Here is a 24,094-nt window from a genome sequence, read left to right as displayed (position 1 = left end):
GTTTGTTTTCTTTCTTTATTAGTGCGATACTCTATCTCGATATATACACTATATTAGATGTTGAAAAAGAGTAACTACTGAGTTTCATGCCGGTTCTCCTCGGTAGAATCTACATTCCGAACCGGTGGTAGCTTTACTTTAAATAGTTTGTTAAATGACGATTCAAAATTGCTTGTAAAAGCCTACTTGAATAAATTATATTTTGATTTGATTTGATATATGTATATACCGAAAGTATCCGTTATAAACTAGTAGAATTGTCCCGCACGCTTGACTAAAACTGCACTGAGCTAACATTATTTAAATTAAAACACTCGATGTAGTGTGTGTACAATATTGCGCGTAATAAAGTTTACTTAGATGCCATCGTTTTATATTTTCACAAACACAACTAAACCATGAGTTTTTTTTATATATTTAGGTCCACCTGACCTGCAAATGAACTACTTGATGGTAAGTGGTCACCGTCACTCATATACATCAACGTTGTAAGAAATATTATAGTATGTCAATTCGTTCAATGCCATATTCGTACAGTAGTTATTTTTAATTTTTATCTCTAAATATATACATACCTTTCGGAATTGTGTTTGAACGGAGAAACGGTAATCGCCTTTTTGTCATTCTTCTTCATTTTAAATTAGGTTCTATATGATATATTTAATTAGGGCATAAATTAAATTTTAAAAATAATAATAGCACCATTAATGTCCCACTTCAGTGCTTAAGCTTATTTATTTTTGAGGTGAATTCTCAAACCACCAGAATGCCGGTCGTTTTATATATATATTATTTATATAGATATATTATTTTATCGAAGGACACAAAATATAATAAGAATCGCGTGTTCCAACAACTGGGCAATCATGTTTAAATCTGCTTTATCCTTAGTCCTTCGAATATTTTGGGAAATATACTATTATTCAGCGTAATTCAAACTAGGGTTTCGGCTACGTGTAACGCATAGCTGGATTTTCTAGTATATTAAAGTAATTTATAAATGACTCATGAACGCTTAATATACATAATGTGTTTATCGCTATACCGTTTCTGGGCTTCGGGCTAATAAATTAACCAGGCTTGTCATCATTATTAAGACGGTAAATGATGTCATCTTGATCGAATTTAGCCACGGTGGTAAATCTCAAAGTGTATGCAAAAGCGTACGCGTAAAACCAGAAGCACTCTCTATTACCTCATACGGTAAATTCGATACGACCGGAGTTGGTTGCAGGACTGCTTTGCTTATTCATCATCGACATCCTCCATCAATAGAAAAACCCTTCGACCAGGATCTCAGGATCTCGGACATATATCCATTAAACCAACGTGGAATTAGCCAAGTTGTTAAACGAATAAGAGAATTATGAACAAACGCACACGAAGTATAAAAATATAAGCTTATCCCAAAACTTTATATCTAATCGTTTATTAGAAGGATCAAATAAACCCAACATTAGAAATCACACTAAATGTTATGTTACCGAGGTATTAAATATTCAACAAATGAGCTACAGGATGTATCATTAAAATATATTTTGGGCCGAAAGCGAGGCGTGCGAGTTACCATACAGTCAACTTCTGGAATTCGTGTGTACAGGGTGTTCTATTATTTACATAACACATAGCTGTGTGTAATAAATTAAATTGTTAACGAAAATGTTTACTTGAAGAGATTTCTTCCAGTATATTCTAGAAGGAAAAAAAAATTTCAGACGTATAAATAAAGACGTAGAGAATCACGCAATATCTCAAGTTTCCGCTCGCTTGGGGGCATATTGGTGTATTTTTTGTGTTAGAGGTAAAAACCTTTGTGGTATTTCAGACTATTTTCTAACGCTGTGCCAAAAGTTTATTCAGATCCGTTCAGCCGTTCTGACATTAATGAGTTTAAAGCCTTATAATATTAGAAAGACAGCAATATACAATTACTATAGATATATATGTACTCATAATTCTTTACTGTATGAACTAAGACAATAAAAAAAATACTATTTAAGCATTTTCCTAATTAACACTCAATAAGAATTGGTACATGATTTGGTCTTTCCAGATCAAAGACTTCCCCCCATTTGAGGTCTTTAATACTGTAAAATTTTGCTCATGACGATTTAGCTTTGTATATCATATATAGGATACTCTCAACGATAAGGCATTTCATACAGCATACGTACACGTAAGATTGTAGACTCTCTGATGTTCCTCTGGTGGGCAGTCTTTACCGAAACTTTGTAAGAGTCCGATTTCCAATGCTATGATATCTCAGTACTTCATTTGATGTATGTAAGTTTTACTGGATGATAGGGTTTAGTGCGAACCCGTCTGGTAACCACTCATCAATTATTCTAATACCAAACAGCAATACTGAGTACTGTTGTGTTCCAGTTTGAAGGATAAAGAGTCAGTGTAATTAGAGGCATAAGGAACAATATCTTCGCTCCTAAGGTTGGTGGCGCACTAGCGATGTAAGGAATAATTAATATTACAGGGCCAATTTGTATGGGTGGTGACTACTTACTATCAGGTGAGCCTCCTGCACGTTTGCCACCTTAGTTGGTTGGCAAGGCTTGCCTAGTGCGGGGCCACTGGATGTTTTGTGACTATGTTAATTTTTCATGTGAAAAATTTTTTCTTTTACCTATGTCTTAAGAATAAAGTTGGCCCATTAGGTCTTCCGCTTACTTATATTACAAAAAAATAGTATATAACATGTTTATATGAAAGGTTAAATTGGAGATATATGCTTTTCGGTAGTACACCCACATATACTTCTAAAAAATGCAGAAAATAATTCTGGCCACTGTGATATTTAAGGCTTGCCAAAATATAGACTACGAAATATCCCACAAATAATTGTTGCAATTATTGTAATTTTAAAAAGAAAAGCTATAAAAAATTTGAAGAACTTTAGTATCGCCGTAAATAAGAACTTTAGTATTTAATATCTTAATTTATTTTTAATATGTTATTAATTAAGACACGAAGTTATTTTTTAGCATTAGCAGCCCGTAAATGTCCCACTGCTGGGATAAAGGCCTCTCCTTTGAGGAGAAGGTTTGGAGCATATTCCACCACGCGGCTCCAATGCGGGTTGGCGGAATACACATGTGGCAGAATTTCGTTGAAATTAGACACATGCAAGTTTCCTCACGATGTTTTCCTTTACCGCCGAGCACGAGATAAATTTTAAACACAAATTGAGCACATGAAATTTCAGTGGTGCCTGCCTGGGTTTGAACCCGAAATCATCGGTTAAGATGCACGCGTTCTAACCACTTCGATTTATATATGTAGAGATTATCAGAAGATTTTTTGAAATAACATCGTGGGAACAATTGTTTCAAAGCGTTGATATATTTTATGATTAATTTCAGATTTTGGGAATAATAAAATTATTCCTTTGCCTGTAAAAAAAGTATATTATCAGTTTCATGCGAATCAATAAAAATTTAAGAACAATATTCACTCTGTATAACGAAGTTTACGCCTTAGGCTCTTTCGTATCATACTGGACGGTATAATTACACGACCTTTCGGAGAACAGCAGCCTTTGTTGCTACCGTGATTAGATGCTGCAAAGATAACTTGGACAAAAAAAAAAAATAAAAAAAAAAGTACCAGTGACCTGTATTATGTTCATAAAATGGAATGTACTGTGTCTGAACTTATTAGTTACAAACTCTGGACGTAGATGGGCGTCAAAGAAACTTAAAACAGATTTATCACTTGCTAACTTTGTGCCTTCGTTAAATATATTATTAAAAAAAAAAAAAAACAATTAAACTGCTGTTTCTGAATGAAATCTTAACTAGGTATTTATTTTGCAATTAAGCTATTCTCCAGAATAAATAATATATGTGTAGGTATACTTAAAACAAAATCTAAGTTTTAAGGCTTAAGAAATATAAGAAATAGATATTATTAATTTATTTTTATTGAATTTTGTGTCTATGTTTACAATTGAAAATGTCAACGTAATCTTCTTTTACCTTTTTTCTCGCTTCAAAAACCAGTAGTACTCACTCCGTCTATTCAAGGGGGCATCAAGGGATCGCTTGTGCGTGCTACCGTGACCCCCTGACGGTTGGTCCACCTTTGCGAGCCTCCAAGCTAGACGGGTTCCCGGGATACATATAAACTCTAACTCCATCTTCTGCAGAGCGAGTCAGATAAAGCACTCTCCTCATGGGCTCGTTCTACGGCCTCATTCTGCGACAATTGTCACCTTAACTGTACCAATATGTAAAATTTAAATTCTTCAAAATAACATATGTTTATAAAACAATACGTGAAAACATCGTGAGAAAACCTGAACTAATTTCAATGAAATTCTGTCACATATGTATCCACTAATCCGCAATAGAACATTGTGGTGGACCTTCTCTCAGAGAGAAGCCCAACAGTGGGCCATTCACATGCTGTTACTTTACTTAAGATTAGAGTTAGTAGCTCTCATTTAATTTGCTGTGTTTCGATTTGAAGGATGAGTGAGTCGTACAGGCGCAAGGGACACCTTAGCTCTCAATGTTGGTAGCGTGTTGTGACGTAAGAAATAGTTAATACATATAACAGTGCTATGGGCGAAGGTGACAACTTACCAATTACATAGAAATATATAACCTATATCTACATAGTATACGAGGAATCAGGGGATTGCGTCACAATAGCGTCCTATTGTAAAATAGAGATTGAAATTCAAAAGTATCAGACAGCCGGGCAATAAGGAAAAATGGGTTCTCTAGTACAAGAAAAGTTTCACATTTATTGCCAATAAATTACGGACGAATAACGTCTGGGCGACTGGCATCAATTTATTTATATATATATATATATATTTAAATTTATATATTGGACAACATCACATACATCTCTCTGATCCCAATGTAAGTAGCTAAAGCACTTGTGTTATGGAAAATCAAAAGTAACGAAGGTACCACAAACACCCAGACCCAAGACAACATAGAAAACTAATGAACTTTTTCTACATCGACTCGGCCGGGAATCGAACCCGGGACCTCGGAGTGGCGTACCCATGAAAACCGGTGTACTCACTACTCGACCACGGAGGTCGTCAGAATTTGATAATAGACAAAGTTAAAAATATTTACGCAATCTCATTAGCGCAAGGAAAACCTTTACCAAAATTAATATTTAAATGTCTTATTAATAATAAAACCCGAGCGAAGCCGGGGTCTTCATATAGTGGGTATATAATTGATATATTAAATAATCATTTACTATTCAGATAGCTTTGTTTATTTTTGCATGACGGCCTAAGTAGTGTTTTGCATAATGTTACAATTTTTTGTCGTCTCCACGAGTACTAGTTAAAACCGGATGAACTTTCAAGAAATTACCAGTTATAACCGGTTAGACGAGTTTTATGTTTAAAGTAAAAACTAACATCGAACCCCTAAGATCGGACCGTGGAAATCACCTGTCTTTTACAACTCAATCAATGAGTAATTTCCTATCGAATTTCTTTACGCCTATCCCGTTTTAAATAAAAATAAAGATTATAAAACACGTTTAGATAACGGACGACGGTTCGATAGTTTCGTTGATAATTAGCGAAAAACGTTAATCTTTATATGGTTATGTTATTTCTTTAAATGTAATCGTGGCAGTAAAACGGATCGATAAAAAAAAACCTTGATTTGATAACATACATTGAAGACTATTCACACAAATATGTTTTATAGAAGGAAACAAAAAAGAACTCTTGACCTCCGTTAACAAGATGACATCTTGTGGTCTTATATAAATTAATGATTAAAATAGTTGCCGTTAGGTTTACCGGCTTTATATATAGTCTATCATTTGCGCAATCACAAGTTCTTAGTGTATACCAATTTTTATAAAGATCAGTTCAACCGTTCTTGAACTATAGCGGGACATACGGACAGACCAAAAAAAAATTCAAAAATGGTAAAACGATGTCAGTGAGTCATAAAATGAATATTTAATAAAAACTTAGTGTACAGACAGACTCTACAGATTTATATTGTAATATAGATAGTCTTACACTTGACCACACCTGATGGTGAGTGATGGAATATCTTCATTGTAATACTCAGAAAACAGACACCGGAAGGGCATTCTCTCTTCGTCTTCCATATTCGCTGAAAATCGGTGGTGTGATGATGTTTGCATTTTAGCTCGACTGATCCCCTAGATAGGGGGATAGACTAGGCTATAAGACTAGGCCCCGAGCAGAAGTTTCTCAAACGTAAGAAGGTTTACTGTGCTAAAATAATATAAGATTTAACTCAATATAAATAGTAATAATATTTACTTGACTTCAACTCAATACTTTAATTTGTTATTTGATATAAATATTGTAATAAAATTAAATACCTACTATATTAATTTGATTACAATATTTACTACTGTTTTTCTTGCCGGTTCTCGTCGGTAGAATCTATTTTCTGAACCGGTGGCAGTTTAAGATTTAATTCAATAGTGTAACACGACTATTCAAAAGTTCTTTTATGAACGTACTTAAATAAATAATACATTGATTTTGTTATGAAAAAGTATTGCAGTCATGTAATTAAAAAGATATATAATTAATTAATCTCATCAATAATAAGAATATACACAAAAACAATTACGATCTAACACGTTTGATAAAAATATAAACTCAAAAAGGCACTTTCAAAAGAGCGCAAGAAATTAGTCCTAAAATAAATTATAAGCTTTATAAGAACTTAGTGACAGTTATCTGGTTTGAACTCGCAATTTTACGTTAAGAATCACGTACATTAACCATTGGGCCGTCTAACCACACTCAAGACAACCACATGAATACTTACATATTATGTTAACAATGCAAACTTATAACAATTGAAACAACTTTACCGTCGTCCAGTCGTATTTACAGGTACCACTTACTATATAGTCTACCATCAAACCACAATATTACAATGGGTCAGTACTTACAAATATATCATTGATAATAAAAAGCCCATCATTTAAAAACGAATGATTCTGTTTAAAAATTCTTTGACTCGATTCTATTTATAAAAATAAAACATAAAACCTTGCCCTAATTGGACCTCTTTTGTTAAACTACTTCGATTTTTTGTTTTTAATTTCGTCTTGTGCTCGGCGGTTAGGGAAACCTGAATGTGTCCCGTGAAAATTTCTTCACATATTCGCATTGGAGCCGCGTGTTGGAGTAATCCCTAAGCCGTTTCCTTAAGAGAAGATCATCTTACCCAGGAGCGGGATATTTACAGTGCTAGTATCTTACATAAAATGTATTTACTTAATCATGTAAATCTTTATCTAAAATATATGCATTATTATACTTCAATAATTATTAATTATCAATGAAAAATATTTATAAAAATTACACGTTGAACACTATTTTATCTGACGTCAAAGTCATGGCTTGACTTTTTTAGATACATTATTTAACTATATTATACGTAACAGAAAGAAAAAATAAAACAAAAAAAGGTAGAAAAATATATGTGTAATCATGTCGTTTTCAAAAAAATATATAAAATGAATCGTCTCCATTACTTTTTTTAATACACTTTACATAAGCGTGTGGTCAAAGTCCGACCACTGTTATGTACATCTTATTGTTTATATTCAGAACTGTCAAAATAAGATCCGCGATGGTCAGTTGGAAGCTCTTAGATATCGTGAGCTTAAATCCGGACAAGTACATTTTTTATATATATTTCGGCGTTAGATTTAGTCCAGCCGTGGTATATTAATATCTTTCCTTTGACTTGTTTAATATTCTACTTAAATAAAAAAAAAAGAAACACGACAATGCGGTGACAAAAGAATTGGCGGGAATATTTTGACATTAACGTCATATCTATTTAATATAATCTGTGGACAATATGGCGTTCGAAAGCCACACCTCACTTGTTTGATATTTTTACATTATTACAGGGTGTGATACGCTGACAGTAAGGGTGGAACATAGATTATTATTTAATTTGTCATTGTATACATTCCAGAGTTATTTTGATCAAAATCTTTTTATTGAATATATGTATTGCGAGGGTCAAAATTTGTTGATTTTGTTACATCTATTATTTTTTATTATATACTGATAGTGTAATCTTTGTATTTTATTAACTAACATTAATTATTTACATCATTTTGTAAATATAAATTATTTTATTGATTATCAAGACACAATTTTAAATTGAAAATATTTTTTTTTAAAAATCCGTAACAATTTACCAACTGAGTTTATTTATATATAGTAGTTAAAAAGATACATATTTAACTCTTTTTTTAATTTATTTTGATACTTAAGAACCTTGTACTGGCGATTGCACAAATTTATTAAATTATTGTACTGCCATCGTTCCTTTATATGTGTGGAAAGTTTGAACTTAACATACATAAATACAGGCGAAGCTAATAAAACGTTCTAAAAAAGATATATCATAACTTTATCTAAAATAAATAAGCAAAGTTATCATTTCCACAATAAAACTACTAAAGCTATTAGAAAACGTTTATAAATAAATGTATCATGAACATTAAATAATAAAAAATAATTATTTAAAAATGAAACAAAGTTCGCTCTACTCCTCAACAGATGGCGCTACTCGTACGCTTAGCCACGCTAATAGGCCCGCCGTTAATTATGGCTAATGATTGTTAACTGTTTTTAAATTGACTAACGCGAATGTTTGAGCGGTCAATTCGTTTTTGTTACAATTGAATGTGTTAAACAAAAACGCATTTTTATTAAGTTATCGAGTTAATAAATATATTCGTTAATAAAGACAATTTATTTTATACGTACTTAAGACGTCAATTGAAAAAGATGTTGAGCTTAATATATAAAATATATCTTTTTACTAATGTAGGTTTTAGGTAATTGAATAATCACTATTATTTAAAATATACTCTGTAAACAGTTAATATGTTTATTAGTGATCGCCCATTGGGTGAAATTCCCGTAATTAATTTCTTATAAAAGTGAGATTTGACATCATAGACGTACAAGTCCAATATAATAATTAAAAAAAAATTGACAACAGTTTAGCGATTATCTTTTAAAAAGCTATAATACTTTTTAATGCAATCATCTGTGAGTTATTTAAAAAAAAATAATAGAACGTGTTTGACGTAAACTTGCCATTATGAATATAAAAAAAAAAAACAAGGAATGTAAAAATCGCGTCATTAATTTCCAAGTCGATCGTAAGATCGTAGATGTTTTATTTAATTAATTATAATGTATTTATAATAAACATTACAAGTAATTAAGTATTTCTTTTCTGGAATCTTCCCTATAAACACTAACCTGGCAATAAATATGTCAAATTTCACACTCGTCTCCTTCCTTACAATATGCTTACAATAAAAACTCAAGCTTGAGATTATAGAATAAAAAAAATAAAAATAAAGAGAAATAGGTTTATCGTTTTATTAATTTTTTTTTTTACATTATATTACAGTCTGTAAATTTCCCACTGCTGGGCTAATGCCTCCTCTCCCTTTGAGGAGAAGGCTTGGAGCATATTCCATCGCGCTGCTCCGCTGCGGGTTGGTGGAATACACATGTTTTCCTTCGCCGCCGAGCACGAGATGAATTTTAAACACAAATTATGCGGTAAGCATATTAAAATTCAGTGGTGCTTGCCTGGGTTTGAACCCGAAATCATCGGTTAAGATGTACGTTCTAACCACTGGACCATCTCGGCTCGATAATAATTTAGACATCAACAAATTAAAAATATCCTTTTAACGAGTTTTACGAGCATTTATGATAAATAAATAATAATAATAATAATTTTACATTGTCCAATCAAGTTGAATCAAATCTACATGTAAGACAGTGTACAATATATATAACAATGTCTTCCAGGTAACCTTAAGGTTGAGGCAAGAATCAGTAAGATTTAATTGAATAGACCAGTTCTACACATAGATCTACTGAGAACAATCGCCGAGCGTCTCTAGTACAGTAAGTTATCCGCCATTTAAATTACACGAGTTAAACCGATACAATTATTATATATCCTATTATTATTTTTTTATAAAAGCTTTTATTTGTTTAATTATTAATAGTCAAGTTATATAACACTGGTGACACATCGTGACACTTCGTGACAAAGAGACGAAAGGAGAGAACAGCAAGACAAGCAAGGAAGCAATTACCTAACAGAGGAACATTAACGGGATATCTCTAATTACTTATATTTATTTAGCTATACATGCGGCTTTATCCGCGTTTACAAAACTTTACCAAAACTAAAAGAGCCTATGTCTACTCAAACGTTATAAGCGTGAATAACAATAAACAGACAGAGTTACTTTCGCGTTTATAATATTAGTACAGATATAATCTGTAACGCCGATGATTCAAAAGTTCTTGTAAAAGTCTGGTATAATTATTGATTTGATTTGCTAGCTGGAATAAATTGATACAAAATATACTTTATTCAAGTAGGCTTTACGAGTACTTTTGAATTGTCATTTAACAAACTATTTTCGGAATATACATTCTACCGAGAAGAACCGGTAAGAAACTCAGTAGTTAATCTCTTTCTCAACATCTAAAATCCAGATTTGAACCTGCGAATTTCAGTTAAGATTTCCGTATACTGCTAATTATATAGATTTGTTTTGAATCGTTATTTTACAGAAATGTTAAGGTGCCACCGGTTCTAAAAGTACATTCTAACGAGAAGAACCGGCAGCAAACTCAGTAGTGGATCTCCACGCTTTTTTATCATCTATGTAATCTTGTGTTGAATAATATGCCTTCTTATATATTAATAGCGTAATCCGATTTTTGTCCCCGTGATTACGGGACGACAGCTGCGCATAAAAGATCAGTTATGGTCTTATTTTGAAGAGCTCCAGCCTTAGATGTGCGGAAAATTTAAAAGGATTCTTGATTGCACTTTACTAAATGTTTACGATATAATAAAGAATTAATTTTAGATAAAAAAAAAACATGTGAACAGACGTCGTCAGTTTACAAAGAAATTAAATCAAAACAAAATCTGTCATAATTTCGGAACTTGTCAAAATCTTTTTATAAGCACATTGATAAAAGTCGAATATGACACAGAATATTATTTCCAGTTTACTAAATTACATTCCGACGTAAAGTTCAAAGGACGACAGCTGTTACGTAGTTTTAATTGCTTATATAAATGGTATATAGAGTGTAGGTATATATGTTTTGTGCATGCCCGTCTGTGTAGGTACCACCCACTCGTTAGATATTCTACCGCCAAACAGCAGTACTCAGTATTATTGTGTTCCGGTTTGAAGGGTGAGTGAGACACTGTGACTGCAGGCACAGGGGACATAACATCTTAGTTCCCGAGGTTGGTGGCGCATTGGTGATGTAAGTAATGGTTAATATTTCTTAGAGCGCCATTGTCGATGGGCGGTAGTGACCAATTACCATCAGGTGGGGCATCTGATGGTAAGTAATTTGATCGTCCGCGTACCTATACCATAAATATAACATAGGAGTCACGTTCAAGTTAAAGTCGGCTATCATTATAAGGAAGTTTAAAGCGTATTCCATCACGCTGTTCCAATGCACGTTGGATACAAATAGGCTGGATTTTAATCCAACACATACAAATATCCCCGTGACGTTACAGTTACGTGACGGTGACTACATACCATCAGTTGGCACATTTACTCGTTCAACTACATGGGCTTATATGACACAAAAAGTTCTTTAAAATTATATGTTCAAATATATTTCATAGCTATGTTTTCTTATTACATAAAATTAGACTTATGTAATACATAACCCACCTTCGTAATGCCTTCAGAAAATCAGAATATGCGATTCAACGTTTAAATGCTGCTAGCATTCTCGCGGCCCCACCAAACGCTCGTTTGCGAAGTAATTTTCAATCTCGATTTGAACTGACTTATTTAAGTCAACACGTTCGATAAAAGTAATTCAATTATTTTCTTCAGTATAATATTAGCATTAGCATAGCATTAGCAGCCCGTAAATATCTCACTGCTGGGATAAAGGCCTCCTCTCCCTTTGAGGAGAAGGTTTGGAGCATATTCCACCACGCTGCTCCAATGCGGGTTGGCGGAATACACATGTGGCAGAATTTCGTTGAAATTAGATGAATTATAAACACAAATTAAGCACATGAAATTTCAGTGGTGCCTGCCTGGGTTTGAACCCAAAATCATCGGTTAAGATGCACGCGTTCTAACCACTGGGCCATCTCGGCTCATAGATATAGTATAATAGATATTATATTTTTCTTTAAGCTTTAAGCATTGATGTTAAATATATTTATTTGTAAAACATACTTACAACACATATAATTATCATAATAATAATAAAATATCTAATGTACATGTCAATTACAAGGCTATAAGGCAATTTCAGATTCATCGGATAAAGTAACAAAATATCATTAAAAAAAGTGATTTAAAATTTAAATTAAGAACATTAAAATAATGTAAATCATTCAAAAGACTATTAAAAAATTAATATATTTTTTTTTTTTATATTTGAAACTTTATAAAATCTATACTAATATTATAAATGTGAAAGTAACTTTGCTTTTACCTCTTCACGCTGAAATAAAACGAATAAAATACGCATGACGGTTCAATTCATTTATAAACAATTATTAATTAATAATTAATTCGATTAATTCACAAAAAAAATCACGAACTCATATATACAGTTAACAAAAATTTTGTAATTATGACATTTCTCATTTCTTTATTTCCATTTCGTTTTGTATATGTGACAAAATCAGTTTTAAAACAATATTTACTGTACATTTTTACAAGCTTTGAGATATATGTATTTTTAATAATAAACGGCTGTGGCTATATCTATTTATTAAAGCGCAAAGCTTGAACTATTTGTGAGGCCAGTGTCGGTCGTGCGACTATCAAACCTCAGGCTATACACTATTGGGCTATTGAGACTATGCAATATTATACTTATAAAAATGTCCCGACTCAATGCCAAAATTTTACCTTTGATGAATTTTACTTCTAAATCGGCACGCTAGTTATAGATGTAAAGGGTGATCTGTACTAATATTATAAATGCGAAAGTAACTCTGGTAATTCCTCACGCCTAAGCCGCTGATCGATTTAGATGAAATTTAGGATGATGATAGTTTGAATTCCAGGAATAAACTTAGGATACTTTTGTACTTAAATTTTACTCCTCGGGCGGTATAACAGGTTCAAGTAGTCTTATAATAAGTCCGCATTGAGTCTCATATAGGTTGCCTTACGCAAGGCAAAGAGGACTAAGAGTTCGAACTCAGGACTTCGGAATCTATAATAAGCTAACTACTATACCAACTACAGCTTAAATTAATAAAACTTTAAAACAAGAATGACTTCGAAATTCAAATGTTTGTAAGATAAACGTGCGTTGAAATGAATTTAGGGCTCCTACGTTGCTAGGTAGTTGATCTAGGTAGTGTTTTTGCGAGTTACAGCGAAAGGGAATTACGGCGGCGAACGACTTTGATCTCATAGATCGTTGCATGCGCAGACGCAACAAATCGCGACTTTATTGAGATCAATAAAGTCATGTCAAGTCATGTGGTTTTTGTTGTCCTGTTTTAGTTTGTTTACATATAACATGTTTAATTTTATATGATAATCATTAAAGATAAATTAATTTCGTAAAACTTATTTAGTTTGGAATGAATAGTAGTTACCTAGGTCCACTTCAGTGTGGAATTAAAAAAAAAAAAAAAGAACTGATTATCGATCACGACAGTTATTCTATATTATTATTTAGCATGTATGGGTGTATAAACACAGGTTCACTTATTATCTCATTCTCCCGATGTTACGGCGGATCTGACGTGACCAGAAAGAGATCAGGAGCAGAACAAAGGCTTTTCTACATACTTCCAATTTCCAGATACTGGTGTGCTAATAATAATTGTACAACATAAAAACCGATAACCTTTTCATTCAATGTTGCTTACTCTAAAGACGTATCACACATCAGTTATTAATTTTAAGTGCTTGTGATAAGTTGATAGTGTAACTTTTTCAGTAAATTAAAAAAACTGCTTAACTTGGAGTTTGAACCCAAGACTCCAGAAGTCTTGGAACTGACTCCAGCCTTATAATTAGCCACTGGAGCAACGAAGCAGTCAATTAAAAAAAATAATAATGTATGAACATTAAGCACAATGAAGCTTCATCTTCTTAAAAGCCTTTTTCCAGTAATTGCAATAATACGTAATCGGAAGGACGCCTGTGACTATTTAAATACACGAGTAATTATTCAGTAACTAGTCAATTAATAATATCACATTTTAAAAATAATTCAATCACCTATTTGCTTATTCCTTTTTTAAAAATAACCTCTAATCACAGTACATAGTCAAGAGTAGGTATTAAACTAAATCATGAATAAGACATGACATTAACTAATCTTTGCCACGAACCCACCCCAGCAATGCGCGGCGCGCTGATCGCGCAGGTTATATATTCGTCTCGCTCGCACAAACGTCTCTCCCTTTCCCTCCAAACGTGCCGCAAAGCTTTTTGCAAGCTTCGATTCTCAGAGGATACCTTAGTTCATTGTCACCTTATTGTGATAATTTATAATGTAAATTTAATATTTGACCTTTATATGACACATATAATCGATGGCCTTTTGTCTATAGCCGTACGAATGTATATATTTTTACTAATGCGTATAGAAAAACGTTTGTTAGTATATCTTTTATGTTAGGTTAGGTTAATGTGTTTATAATTTTAGTCAAATCGGCTCATTACATTAAAAACAACACGAGTCGTTCATAATTTTTCGAGTTAACAATCTGTCTAGACTTATTATAAACTAACATTACGCCCCAATATATTTACTGTGAAATTATAGTAGATTTAATTCGTGAAACTCTAATACATAGAACAATCAATGTACATTACGAGATATTATATAAGATCAGATGGCACATCGAAACGGCAAACTATTAATTGCGTAGAGAACTATCCGCCGGTTCAGCGCCGGTAATATTCTAAGTGAAGGAACTGATCACAATTTCTGATCTTCTTATCATCCAATAAAGCAAAGTCAATCCTTCTCGGGGCAATGTATTCGTTTCAAAAGTAAATTCGACGATATTTATAATTCTGCCGATTTAGCATTAGCAGCCCGTAAATGTCCCACTGCTGGGATAAAGGCCTCCTCTCCCTTTGAGGAGAAGGTTTGGAGCATATTCCACCACGCTGCTCCAATGCGGGTTGGCGGAATACAAATGTGGCAGAATTTCATTGAAATTAGACACATGCAGGTTTCCTCACGATGTTTTCCTTCACCGCCGAGCACGAGATGAATTATAAACACAAATTAAGCACATGAAATTTCAGTGGTGCCTGCCTGGGTTTGAACCCGAAATCATCGGTTAAGATGCACGCGTTCTAACCACTGGGCCATCTCGGCTCTTAATATTATGTAAATTAAATTTCAGCTCAATCGGTTAACAAGAATTGAATGAAATAAACTTTTGTTTAGGTCGAACGAATCGTTGAAGCGTAGAATGTTTGCAACGAATCTAGTAACATTTCCCCGTTGAATCGCAATAATGATTCTATGGACTATTAATATTAACAATATATTTAAAATTTATCAAAATATTTTATTGAGAAAGAGATGACGGTATTGAAGATGGCAATTGCGAATAATACTTTATGAAACACTAAAAATAAAGGAGGTCCACACAAATTATTTAAAAATATTGTAAGTATTTAGATATTTGTTAATTTGTAGTATATCTTTTTTATTTTTGTTATAGGTATATATAGTTTTAAGCAGATTAGATTTAAACATAGTATTTAAATAATAAATTAAACCAAATATAGTATGTAATTTTTTTGGAAAGCTATAAAGTTTTATTATTGTATATTTATTAAACAGTAACTATTTTTTATAATAATTTTCTTTTTTAAGTGTAATTTGTATTTAGCCTTTATGTTAAAGGTTCTTATTTTAACTAATAAGTATTGTTAATTTGTTATACATAAATACATAAAGATTTTATTTAACTTGTTATTATTATCACAATCAATAAAAACAAAATGTTATCTTTGATTAAATTAATTGTATTAAATAATAATAATTATTTAACTTCTTTATCGTTTTGTAATTGACAGAATATTTTGTGCACAAAAATCAAAATAAATACACATTTAAAAAAAACACAATAGTCTAATTAAAGGGAATTGTGGTTCATCGCCCCGTGACGTCACGTGCCATGACGTCAGAGAGGGTTTGTTCGGACGCATTGGAATTAATGCGATTATTACGCAAGTTTATTGATATGAGAAATTGCTGAATCGGTTTTGATTAAAGCTTTAAGTATTGGTTGATGTATCTGCTTTTTCAATATGGCAATATTATTTGGCATAGTTAAACGAATAGCAATCATTTCTAACACTAAGTCCGGGATCCCGGAGTCCCGGGATCGATTCTTGGCCTAGTCTTTGTAGAAAAAGTTCATTAATGTTCTATGTTGTCTTGGGTCTGGGTGCTTGTGGTATCGTCGTTACTTCTGATTTTTCATAACACAAGTGCTTTAGCTACTTACATTGGAATCAGAGTATGTTGTCCAATATTTATTTATTATTAGATTCTTGTAAAAATTAACGCACCCCACACTAACAGTAACCAAAACATGCCGTTCGTGTCCGACCGTTCACACTTAACAAAACAGTTCCCATCCATTCGATCGGAATAATCTTGTCACGTGACCTCTGAACACTTTGAATACTAAATCATCTATTATTTTGATGTCAATAATGATTATGTAATAGCCGTATGAAGTTTTCCTTGTCTGCTATTTTTATGCACCTTCTTTACAGATTAAAAAAAAAATGAGATGATTTTATTGGTCGTCTGTTTTATTGTTTCTCAAAAATTATTTTCATATTTATCGCTAAGCAATGTATTAAAAACTAGAAGTAGTATTAATGTCATTATTGGTCGTCACCTTAAGCCGAGATCAGTGGTTAGAACGCGTACATCTTAATCGTTGATTGCGGGTTCAAACCCAGGCAAGCACCACTGAATTTTCATGTGCTTAATTTGTATTTATTAATTAATATATATAATTCATCTCATGATTTGCGGCGAAGGAAACCAAATTCTGCTAAGAAATTCTACCACATGCCAAACCGCACTGTAGCAGCGTGGTAGAATATGCTAGGAGCTTCAAAAGACCTTCTTCTCAAAAGGGAGAGGCTATAGCCCAACAGTTAGAAATTTACAGGTAATATTGTTGGTCGTCATAGATTACACGTCACACTAAGACATTGGCACTATGAGTGTAAACCTTACACCGTAGAGGTACTGCAAAAAAAAGTTACCATTTGAATTTTCCATTCCATTATTACGCTTTCAAGACCTACTCAACCCTATTATATCAACCGCTAATTTGCGTACACATTATCAAAGTTACCGAAGGAATATATAGTTCCTAAAACCATCCCTCTCCTCGGGCGGAATCGAGATCTTTAATGAAAATAATAATTAAAAAAAAAGTACAATCGAATGTTGCCATTGTTAAATAATGGTTCTCTGGTTGTAAGTCGGGTCAAAATATTTAGTTAGGGTGCAATCATTACGAGATATTGTTGATCAGGGTAAAGAAGCTATGAAATACGGATGCGCTTATTTATTTTAAATTACTTAAACGATATCTTGTTAAAATTAAATATCTGTACTAATATTATAAATGCGAAAGTAACTCTGTTACCCTTCACGCTTAAATCGTTGAACCCATTTCGATGAAGTTTGATATGGAGATTGAGTCCCGGGTAAGGACATAGGCTACTTTTTTACCGCCTCCGGGAGGTAAATTCATTGACGGTTTACGTGCTATAGGTGAAGTTTTATAGATTTCACGCGAGTAAAACCGCGTTGTTAGCTGGTAGTAAATTAATGTATTGATAATGGGGATAAAAATATAATCCTAAGATTTTTGTATTTTTGTTTTTGGTGTATAATAAAGTATATTAACATAACATAACATGAGTTAACTTATGTATCGTTAAAAATAATGGAACTAAACGTTGTTTGTCATCTTGTAAAAAAAATGCCATTTATGGCGTGTTTAATGTTAATAAAGATATGGTTTTTCTTGATTTCGTAATACTTTAGATTCAAGTAGACATTTAAAGGAAAGTTAGAAATAAAATTACTACATGTTTGGAATTAAGATACTACCGAGATTTGAATTGTATCAAGATTTATTTTGCATGAAAATTTTTATTATTATTATATTTAATTATAAACCCAATTCATGATTAAATAACTTGTTAAATTATTTACACTAAAAATAATGTTGAGTTTTTTTATTTTTTTGATATTGCAACATCCGTGCCCCTGCGGCGTCCGACTGATCCAAATTCCCTCTCATTATAATAGGCTTAGTACATATCACTGCGTCTCGTGGGACACATTGTCGTGTCTAATCACTGGAGTCTCATTCACAAGGGCTATTTAGGATAATTTAATTACACCATTGTAGTTTTTTTATGTGTGATGTGTAGGGTAGCATTTAGTGACATTTTTTTTTAGACATATCAACGGGTTAGGTGCTAAATAAACACATACGCTTTAAAGGTAGTAGTATATTTCTTAAGACGAAGTAAATCATATGATTATATAGTATGATTAAAAATAAATTGAGAAAGAAAATATATTATAACGATTAAATTATAATTAAAAAGGCAACACAAAAATTACCTCTAACACAATAGATTTATTTAAAATATCATTATTTATAATTAACATATATACATTATTTAAATTATGTATAAATCACAATGGAGTTTTTCTTTTTTAATATACAAATTAAAACTGTCTTATTGTTTTATGAATAAATTACAAGGCTGTAAGTTCCGAGGTCTTGGTCTGAAGTCTCAGTGGAATCAATAAAAAGTTGCAATTTTTTTTTGTATCGCAATGGTGCAATTCGTCTTACGCCGTTGTTATTGCCGTCATGACTGAAATCGATTCACATGATTTAAAAATGATTTATTTATAACTTTAACGGTTGAAAGTCTTGATCCAAAGTGTGTTATGTTACGTCTGTATGGGAATATCACAATGCAATGCACAATGCAACGAAACAAGTAGATATATTGTTTTAGTACTTGTAATTAGTTTTTATATTCATAACTTATTAATTTGTATTGAATATGTCATAAACAATGCAAGCGTATTAAATAAATAAACAGTTTCAATCTTGATCGAATTATAAATAAAATAAAAAAAAACAAATACAAAAAACTTGTTTTGTAAAAATTTACGATTTCAAAATTAGAACGTCGAGGATTCGGCTTATTAAACCGATATTTGTTTGAGTGTTACCCCTCTTAAAAAATACTATAGGTACTTCTAGAGTTAACTATACAAAATGTGTGAATACCAATCATGATAATATTATTTATATTATATGTACCACGTAATATAATTCTACTTCGATCAGAAGATGAAGACTATATATTATAATATTAAACATATGAAAACTCATTGCAAGTGGAATTAATATCCACGTGTTTAATTGGACCATTTCAACTATTGAAGGAAAGCAACTTAGACGGTTGTTTATTTCCAACTAATTACGTTCAACGTCTTTGTTTTTTTATGACATAAAGAGATCTTTACATAAAAAATCGACAGATTAAAAATAAAAGATAAAAAACTACTTTGACAAGCGACTTCATCTTCCCACTATATTAATTTGCCCGCCGGCTGTCAGTGCTATGTAGAATTAAATTTAAGAATGAGATTTTACTATTGAAAGCTTATTGTGTAATAGAATGCTAATGATTCGATTTTTGAAAATATTATTCATAATAAAAAGAAAAAACAAGCGACGAAAATAATTATAAATCCAAATTCAAAATACACAAAAATGGAAAAGGTTTTATATTACGAAAGACATTTAACGATTTTAATATAATCATTAAACTGATATAAAAGATGCTCTCGAAACCCTTTATACCTAATTTTCAGTTAACCTAGACTATATTATTAGGGTGCATACATATAAAAAAACTCAAAAGCCCACCGCCTAATTGTTTCTTGGGGATTTTTTGCCGAAATTCGGGTCTAAATGACACGCACGAGGTTTGAAAAATCCAAAATTACACATTGCGACTGCGCCATATATAATTTGGAACTATAATTCTGAAAGTTTTTGTATGTTTGCGTGTAATTATGTTTTGTTCGGACGTCGTCGAATCTTTCCGGCTTTTTTTTCGACTTCCCGGTCTTTTTTGTGTCACAGACTACTTACATGTGACATGCGATGTTTGTTCTAAAATTTAATTTTAGAACGCAAAATTTAAATATCGTCGAATTTAAAATTTATTAAATATTCATAAAAAAAAATTACCTATATTTCTCTATAATCAGTTTTTTAGAAAACTAAAGTTTTAATTCGTATATTTATTAAAAGTTGTAAAACGATTCAAACACCATCCTCCCGACAAAAATAATCGAACGTCATAAAATATAATCCTTAAAAAAGAATTGTTTCCATTTTTGAAATCTACTTTAAAAACATTCTCCTAACATCGATGAAACCGTCAAATTGCTCGAGTACACACGAGCACTCGAATCGCTCGAGTGTTCTGCGCTCGAGTGCCCTTTGTTTCAGGCCATTGTTTCAAATTTCAACCGCCATCTTTGTTTCCTGTTACTATTGTTACGACCACAAGTTAATTATGCCATCTGTCGTGTCATAGCTCATTCGATTATAGTTCGTAATACGATTGTCTCGCGATAATTTTTGTGGCTTAAAAATTATGTTTTTTTATTATTCGTGCAAATTATAATTTAGATGCGGTAACGATATTCTTTTTAATAAATAATATTTTGTGTTTTTTTTTTTGTTATAGAATAGTCTTATCGAGCCCTTTTTTCGTTTTTTTTTCTTTTGTATTATGACTAAGTAATATTAAAATGGTCGTATTTTTAATAAGAGTCGAGTTGCCAGTGGATAGACTCAATTTATGGTCGCGGATTCCAATCTTCGCGCGAGATTTTGCGTGCTTAATCTGTCCCTAATTATAATTCATCTCGTGATCGCCGGTGAAACAAAACACCTTGACGAAACCTGCTCGTCTGATTGTTACTAGTATTAAGTATCATTAATTTTTTTTCTCATAATTAATAAAGTCAAATAATATTAACAAATAAATTAAAAGTACCTTACAAGTGTGCATATTAGAAAAGTAGTAGATATCTTCGACGTCTACTATACGTATACTTTGTTTTGTTTGAGAATTCTAAATCGCACTATCAACTTTTTTACATCGCTTAACTATAAGTATAAACGTTTTGGTCGTAGCTAGTGTACTCGCTTCGGCAGTACATATACTAAAATTGGAACGATACAGAGAAGATTAGCATGGCCCCTGCGCAAGGATGACACGCAAAATCGTGAAGCGTTCCACATTTTTTGAAGATAAATTAATTACATAATTATTAATTAATTAAATTTGAGAATTGAGGTTGAAATGTTTAATGTAATCAATGCAAGCAAAATTACATCGAAAGAATATATTTCTTCGGACATTCTTTCGCCGGTTTTTCTCGGGTACGAGGTTTCTGTACAAACTGAGTTTTGTCGATCAATAAACAGGTGTATGTATCTATAGGGTTGAACATTACCAGCAGAGCTGTGCTATAAGAACAAAACCGAACGTCAAATGTGATATGCAATATTGACTTTAATAATTATAAAATTCAAAGGATATAAACGTCATAATAGCGTAGCACTGGCATTCGATTTTCAACATTACTCGAATTTAGATAAATTAGACGTGGAAAGTGGAAACTGAGCCTCTGATATATGTATATATGATATCGGTAGGCGGACGAGCAAATGGGCCACCCGATGGTAAGTGGTCACCACCGCCCATAGACAATGGCGTTGTAAGAAATATTAACCATTCCTTACATTACCAATGTGCCACCAACTTTGGGAACTAAGATTTTACGTCCCTTGTGCCTGTATTTACACTGGCTCACTCACCCTTCAAACCGGAACACAACAATTTTTATAAAATAACTAACTCTGTTACATATAAACGGATTCGCAATTTTTTTTTTTTGTTCCAAAGAGGTTTCTGCCGAAAAGTTCTGTTTAGATTCTGTAAAGATCTAATAAGTTTCGGAGACACAACGGACCTCTTCATAAATACCAGCAAATATTAAAGTAATTGTGTTTTGTTTGAACTTTACTATAGTAATTTGTATCATACAGACTATTATCTACAGAAAGTTAAACCTATGTACCTAATAGGTATCAAACGAGCAGAAAGCTCTGACCTGACCTGATGGATAGTAACTACCACCGCCCATGGTAATCTGCACTGTCGGCCTTTATGGTTCGTGAAGGCTCTCTTCTTGAAGGTTCCAAAGTTGGTTAAGTAAAACTACCGGCGAAAGCTGGTTCCAAATAGTGGTTGTGCGAGGTAGAAAACGGCTTCAATATCGCTGTGTTGTGAATTTTCCAGACATCTAAGTGGTTTAACATAAGCCTTAAAACTGTTTCGTACATAAATAATATTAATTATTGAATAAATTCCAAAAATTATAACATAGGTGCTTAGACTTACTTAATTAACATAAGTAAAAAAAATTAATTACTTTACACCATATGATTAAACATTGCATCAAATGTTTAAAAATGGCGTTATAGTCCAAAATCAGTACGCAGATCGAAGATCGCTCTATCGAAGTTCTTCTCAGTTTATTTTAACTAAAACTAAAATAAATCTATGTTAAAATAATATTAGCTTACTTATAAGGTTTTCATTTTCAAACAGAGTCAAAACAAGTTCAATATGTATTCAACAAAACAAATTCTTTTATATAATTGGTGACTACACTCCTCCCTATGTACGCCCCGTTGCCATGGCGACCGACGGGGGCGGGCGTTTGTTGAGGAAATGGGTGTACGTGAAAATTCTGATAGTGTATCGTTTGTTACATTAATTTAATGAGTTTTTTTAAATATTAACAAATTAAATTACATCAATGTACTATTTATTATGTAATAACTCGTTGCTAGGGCTTAGTTTCTTTAAGAGCTTGTTCATCAACAAAGTCAAAATATACTTTATTCAAGTAGGCTTTTACAAGCACTTTTGAATCGTCATTTAACAAACTATATTAAGTGAAGCTTCCAACAATTCGGAATGTGAATTCGGAAGAACCGACAAGAAACTATTTTTCAACATTTAAAAATACAGTCAAAGTTATCGAAGATTATTAACTTATTATTAACTTCGAAGCAAGGAGCTACAGTGTGTTAAATAGACGAAGTCGTTTCTACTGAAATATGCAACCTTTGATTGATACGACCATGTTCGTAACACAAGATTTCGGATATTAGAGACATGTGTCGGTTGAATAGGATTGACAGTTGTATGTAGCTTAAAAATGGTGTAATAGTTCAGTATTATTATTGATACACTGATTGAAGATCCATCTATCGATTTGGCTTAAACCGTCTTAAAACTGATATTGTAAACCTAATATTATTGGATCGAGGTTAGAATACTATTTTGTTTTAGCTGGAATATACTTATACATCCCTTCCATTGTAAGAGGGGTATGGGATTCCTGGCTTATAGATACAACGCTCGATAGAAGTCAGTATACCAGATATTCTGAACACTTTTATTTTTCTCTTTTAGTAAATTAAATGCACCGTTCACAATTTTTGCACAGTTTACAATCTTAATAAATGATTGATTACAAAATGTATCGTTTTTAATTATTTTTCAGAGACATAACATAATTTATTTATTAAGAACTAGCATTTCGACCGCGGCTTCGATCGTTTGCTTTTTAAGCTTTTTCAAGCTTTCTAAGCATGTTATACCACGCTTCTCCAATGCGGGTTAGCATACGTATGACAAATTGGCATCCACATGTAGGAAAATGCCACTGAATTTTCATGTGCTTAATTTGTGTTAATAATTCATCTCGTACTCGATGGTGAAGAAAAATATCGCGAGGAAACCTGCGTGTGTCTATTTTCCATAAAATTCTACCACATGTATCAATTCCGCATTGGAGCAGCACATTGCA

General features: G+C 32.3%; 1 non-coding gene across 1 annotated transcript; it reads left to right on the top strand.

The window, feature by feature from the left end:
* Positions 1-21,346: 21,346 nt before the first annotated feature.
* LOC125074486 lies at positions 21,347-21,453 on the top strand. The gene has a single exon (XR_007120133.1). It is a non-coding gene; the product is annotated as a U6 spliceosomal RNA (small nuclear RNA).
* Positions 21,454-24,094: the final 2,641 nt, after the last annotated feature.

Source organism: Vanessa atalanta, chromosome 27, assembly GCF_905147765.1.
Source record: "Vanessa atalanta chromosome 27, ilVanAtal1.2, whole genome shotgun sequence".
NCBI classification, from domain to species: domain Eukaryota; kingdom Metazoa; phylum Arthropoda; class Insecta; order Lepidoptera; family Nymphalidae; genus Vanessa; species Vanessa atalanta.
This window is presented reverse-complemented; position numbering and strand designations above follow the sequence as displayed.